The sequence below is a fragment of the Carcharhinus amblyrhynchos genome, chromosome 25, assembly GCF_965287045.1.
Source record: "Carcharhinus amblyrhynchos chromosome 25, sCarAmb.v2.hapA, whole genome shotgun sequence".
NCBI lineage: Eukaryota > Metazoa > Chordata > Chondrichthyes > Carcharhiniformes > Carcharhinidae > Carcharhinus > Carcharhinus amblyrhynchos.
This window is the reverse complement of record NC_137348.1, coordinates 1,948,374-1,954,373: the sequence shown is the minus strand read 5'-3', so window position 1 is coordinate 1,954,373 and position 6,000 is coordinate 1,948,374.

The window sequence follows — 6,000 nt, the reverse complement described above, 5'->3', positions numbered from 1 at the left end:
AAAGCCTTCCCGAGTTGGTGCTGTGAAGTCAGGGCCGTCAGTTCAGCAACAAAACACATTCATCAAGATGATTCATACACTTTTCACATCAATAACAATTCTCCACTAATTTCCCTGGCAGGTGGGACTGTCCCAGAGGAGGTGAATTTACTCAGCAGTGCACAGGGTAAGGAACTGGAAAATGGTGTTCAAATACTGAACAATATTGCTGGTCTTTTCTGCTTCCTTGCTGCTTTTTCCAGACTCAAGGAAGTGGGAAATGTGTTGGATTTTTCTCAACTTCTGGTCAATCCGGCCAGAGGAGATGTGTCCATAACATGAAGCTACAAGTGGGTTGCATGTTTTACTTTCCATGATCCAGTGATGTTGTGACATTGACAGCGAACACTTCACCAAAACCTTCAGATAAGCCACGAGAAATAAGCACATATTCAGATTTTCAGTGATGTTTTGAACTTTAAAATCCGCAGTAAAACCAGTGGGAAAGTAGCCGAGGGATTGGAAAGATGGGATGAGTTGGATGATGGATGAACTGGGGTTAGAGAGTGAGGGAATAGGACGGATTGCACAGGAACATCAGAAACAGGAGCAGGAATAGGCCATTCGGCCCATTGGGCCTCCTCACTGGCCAAAGGGAAGGTCCCAGAGGATTGGAGAATAGCCAATGTTGTTCCTCTGTTTAAGAAGGGCAGCAAGAATAATCCAGGGAATTACAGGCTGGTGAGCCTTACATCAGTGGTAGGGAAATTATTGGAGAGGATTCTTCGAGGCAGGATTTATTCCCACTTGGAAATAAGTGGATGTATTAGTGAGAGGCAACATGGTTTTGTGAAGGGGAGGTCCTGTCTCACGAACCTGATTGAGTTTTTCGAGGAAGTGACGAAGATGATTGATGAGGGTAGGGCAGTGGATGTTGTCTACATGGACTTCAGTAAGGCCTTTGACAAGGTCCCCCATGGCAGACTGGTGCAAAAGTTGAAGTTGCTTGGGATCAGAGGTGAGCTGGCAGGATGGATACAAAACTGGCTCGGTCAAAGACAGAGGGTAGCAGTGGAAGGGTGTGTTTCTGAATGGAGGGCTGTGACAAATGGTGTTCCTCAGGGGTCAGTGTTGGGACCTTTGCTGTTTGTTTTATAAATGATTTCATAGAATCGTAGAAAAACTACAGCACAAACAGGCCCTTCGGCCCACAAGTTGCACTGATCTTATCTCTACCTACCAGGCTGACCTGTAACCCTCAATCCCATTAAGTCCCATGTACTCATCCAGAAGTCTCTTAAAAGACCCTATTGAATTTGCCTCCACCACCACCAACGGCAGCCGATTCCACTCACCCACCACCCTCTGAGTGAAAAACTTATCCCTGACATCTCCTCTGTACCTAGTCCCCAGCATCTTAAACCTGTGTCCTCTCATAGCAACCATTTCAGCCCTGGGAAATAACCTCCGAGAATCCACCCTATCTATTCCTCTCAACATTTTATAAACCTCTATCAGGTCACCTCTCATCCTTCGTCTCTCCAGGGAGAAGAGTCCCAGCTCCCTCAACCTATCTTCATAAGGCATGCCTCCCAATCCAGGCAACACCCTTGTAAATCTCCTCTGCACCCTCTCAATAGCTTCCACATCCTTCCTGTAGTGAGGTGACCAGAACTGCGCACAGTACTCCAAGTGGGGTCTGACAAGGGTTTTATAAAGTTGCAGCATTACCTCCTGATTCCTAAACTCAATCCCTCGATTAATGAAGGCCAGTACACCATACGCCTTCTTAACCACATCCTCCACCTGCGAGACTGATTTAAGAGTCCTGTGGACCCGAACCCCAAGATCCTTCTGCTCTTCAATACTGCTAAGACTCCTACCCTTGATATTGTACTCCTGCATCCCGTTGTTCCTGCCAAAATGGACCACTACACATTTATCCGCGTTGAAGTCCATCTGCCACTTCTCCGCCCAGTCTTGCATCCTATCTATGTCACGCTGCATCTTCTGACATCCCTCCAGACTATCCACAACAACACCAACCTTCGTATTGTCAGCGAACTTACTAACCCATCCCTCCATTTCCTCATCCAGGTCATTTATGAAAATGACAAACAGCAAGGGTCCTAGAACAGATCCCTGGGGCACTCCACTGGTGACCGACCTCCATGCAGAAAAAGACCCATCCACAACCACTCTCTGCCTTCTGCAGGCAAGCCAGTTCTGGATCCACAAGACCAAAGTCCCTTGGATCCCATACCCTCTCACCTTCTCAAGAAGTCTTGCATGGGGGACTTTATCAAACGCCTTGCTGAAGTCCATGTAAACCACATCCACCGCTCTTCCTTCGTCAATGTTCTCAGTCACATTTTCAAAGAACTTCTCCTTGTTCTGAAACTGTTTTCTATTTTCAGACTCCCCCCATCAACCCCCCTAGAGGGGAAACATTCTCTCAGAACCCACCCTGTCAATCCCCTGGACAATCCGACATGTCTCAATAAGGTCACCTCTCATTCTTCTAAACTCCAATGGGTGTAGGCCCAACCCAGCCAAGCTCTCCTCACACCACAAACGCCTTCATCCCAGGGACCAGTCGAGTGGATCATCTCTGAACAGTTTCTCATGTAATTATCTCCCTCCTGGTGTAAGGAGACCAAAACTGTGCTCAGTACTCTGCTGTAGCTCACACCAATGCCCCGTACAGCTGTAGCAAGACTGTTGGCACCACACCAGCTGTCCAGCCTTGGGAGGAGGCAGGGTCTGTTGGGAGGATGATAACTATCGTCCAGGATGACAGGGAGATTACCTCTTGTGTCAGGGAGTCTTTAATTCAGTGCGATGTCAGTGGGAAAGGGCTTTGTTCTGAGCAGCATTCACTCAGTAACACACTGGGAGTGTCAGCCTAGACAGAAGGCACATTAAAGGGATGTGTTCACCACATCTGTAGATTGGTGAGGAGTGATGTGGCTTCTCAAATATCTTGGTGAAGGCCATTTCTGCCCCTGGTGTCTGGGACAGTCGACAGACAGACTGTGAAGGAACTGTCAATGAGGTATTGAACTGGGGAGGAGTGAAACTCCATTAGGGAATCAACTTCACTCTAATTTAACAACAAAGTCACAGCCAAAGTCTTCATTGAGATTTAGCTTTTGGCTGTGGACACAGGGCAGGGAGAGTGGCTACACACCCAGTGACACCCGGGTCTGCGCCAAAGGCTGGGTGAACGTCTCGGGGAGCTGAACAAGTCTGGGGCAATGGTGAAGGCATGAGTTTGAATGGGAGTGTGTGCAACGAGCTTGAATCCAGGAACACGGCGATAGAACCAAACACAACACTCACAGCATCGTTCGAAGCATTCGGCAGCCAATGAAGCAGCTTGTGAAGTTTAATCAGCATTTTAACAGAGCAAACATGGCAGCCAATGTGTGCATGGTAAGACCCACTGACAGTGCAGCACTCCCTCAGCACTGACCCTCTGACAGTGCGGCACTCCCTCAGCACTGACCCTCTGACAGTGCGGCACTCCCTCAGCACTGACCCTCTGACAGTGCGGCACTCCCTCGGCACTGACCCTCTCACAGTGCGGCACTCCCTTGGCACTGACCCTCTGACAGTGCGGCACTCCCTCGGCACTGACCCTCTGACAGTGCGGCACTCCCTCGGCACTGACCCTCTGACAGTGCGGCACTCCCTCGGCACTGACCCTCTGACAGTGCGGCACTCCCTCAGCACTGACCCTCTGACAGTGCGGCACTCCCTCGGCACTGACCCTCTGACAGTGCGGCACCCCCTCAGCACTGACCCTCTGACAGTAGAACAGGAGTGTAGAACCGGGGTGTAGTGCGTCAGAGGGAATGTGAAGACTCGTCAATGTTTCCACACAGCCTGCGGCAAAATAACCGAGATCAAACAACATTGACATAAAAAGGCCATTAAAAACATGTTTGTGTGACTGTGTGTGTGTGTGTGTGTGTGTGTGTGTGCGTAGAGACTCACAGGGATTGGCTGATCTGTGCCGTGTGATGAGATAATTTGGGATTTGATGTTCCTCAGGGAAGCTGCGACATTCCCGTTGTAATTAAAGTAACACCTCACTCTGCCAGAGGGGAGGAAGCTAGGGGGTCAGAGGTTAACAACACGCCCTCTTGTAAACATTTACCACAATGGCAGCAGTGTCTCATGGAATGGCAATGGGTACATGAGAGAGCGGGATTAGGAACGGATAGAGTGAGATTGGGGTAGAGTGGGATTGGGAATGGGATGGTGTGGGATTGAGAAAGGGGTAGAGTGGAATTGGGAATGGGGTAGAGTGGGATTAGAACAGGACAGAGTGGGATTGGAACGGGATAGAGGGGTAGAGTGGGATTGGGAATGGGGTAGAGTGGGATTGGAACGGGATAGAGTGGGATTGGGAATGGGGTAGAGTGGGATTGGAACGGGATAGAGTGGGATTGGGAATGGGATGGAGTGGGATTGGGAATGGAATGAAGTGGTAAAATATTTCATGACCCACGCACCAAGAGCACAGGACTCAAACCCAAGGGGAAAGGGGACAGAGCAACAGGGAGGATGTGGGGAGGGGGGTTTGGGGCGTGGATATGATATGGATACTTCCCCAGACAGGCTGATCTCCTCTCTCCCAGACAGTCTGACTGTCTTTCTGTCAGGCAGCATCTTCTGTTGGAGGGAGTATTTCCCAGCAGGAAGTTGGCTCTGTCTGTTCAGTTCACAGTCAGGAATTCTCAAGGATCCAATTGAAAAATCAATTTTAAACTTTCCCAATCATTATCGAACAATCACATTCAAATATTTCAAAAGCTGGGTGCTAATTTACAAACAAATTTCTTATATTTAACCCCAAGATCCATATGCCCGTATCCCTCTCCCTCAGCACTGACCCTCTGACAGTGCGGCACTCCCTCAGCACTGACCCTCTGACAGTGCGGCACTCCCTCAGCACTGACCCTCTGACAGTGCGGCACTCCCTCAGCACTGACCCTCTGACAGTGCGGCACTCCCTCAGCACTGACCCTCTGACAGTGCGGCACTCCCTCAGCACTGACCCTCTGACAGTGCGGCACTCCCTCAGCACTGACCCTCTGACAGTGCGGCACTCCCTCAGCACTGACCCTCTGACAGTGCGGCACTCCCTCAGCACTGACCCTCTGACAGTGCGGCACTCCCTCAGCACTGACCCTCTGACAGTGCAGCACTCCCTCAGCACTGACCCTCTGACAGTGCGGCGCTCCCTCAGCACTGACCCTCTGACAGTGCGGCGCTCCCTCAGCACTGACCCTCTGACAGTGCGGCGTTCCCTCAGCACTGACCCTCTGACAGTGCGGCGCTCCCTCAGCACTGACCCTCTGACAGTGCGGCACTCCCTCAGCACTGACCCTCTGACAGTGCGGCACTCCCTCAGCACTGACCCTCTGACAGTGCGGCACTCCCTCGGTACTGACCCTCTGACAGTGCGGCGCTCCCTCAGCACTGACCCCCTGACAGTGCGGCGTTCCCTCAGCACTGACCCTCTGACAGTGCGGCACTCCCTCAGCACTGACCCTCTGACAGTGCGGCACTCCCTCAGCACTGACCCTCTGACAGTGCGGCGCTCCCTCAGCACTGACCCTCTGACAGTGCGGCACTCCCTCAGTACTGACCCTCTGACAGTGCGGCACTCTCTCAGTACTGACCCTCTGACAGTGCGGCACTCCCTCAGTACTGACCCTCTGACAGTGCGGCACTCCCTCAGCACTGACCCTCCGACAGTGCGGCACTCCCTCAGCACTGACCCTCCGACAGTGCGGCGCTCCCTCAGCACTGACCCTCCGACAGTGCGGCACTCCCTCAGCACTGACCCTCCGACAGTGCGGCGCTCCCTCAGCACTGACCCTCCGACAGTGCGGCACTCCCTCAGCACTGACCCTCCGACAGTGCGGCGCTCCCTCAGCACTGACCCTCTGACAGTGCGGCACTCCCTCAGCACTGACCCTCTGACAGTGCGGCGCTCCCTCAGCACTG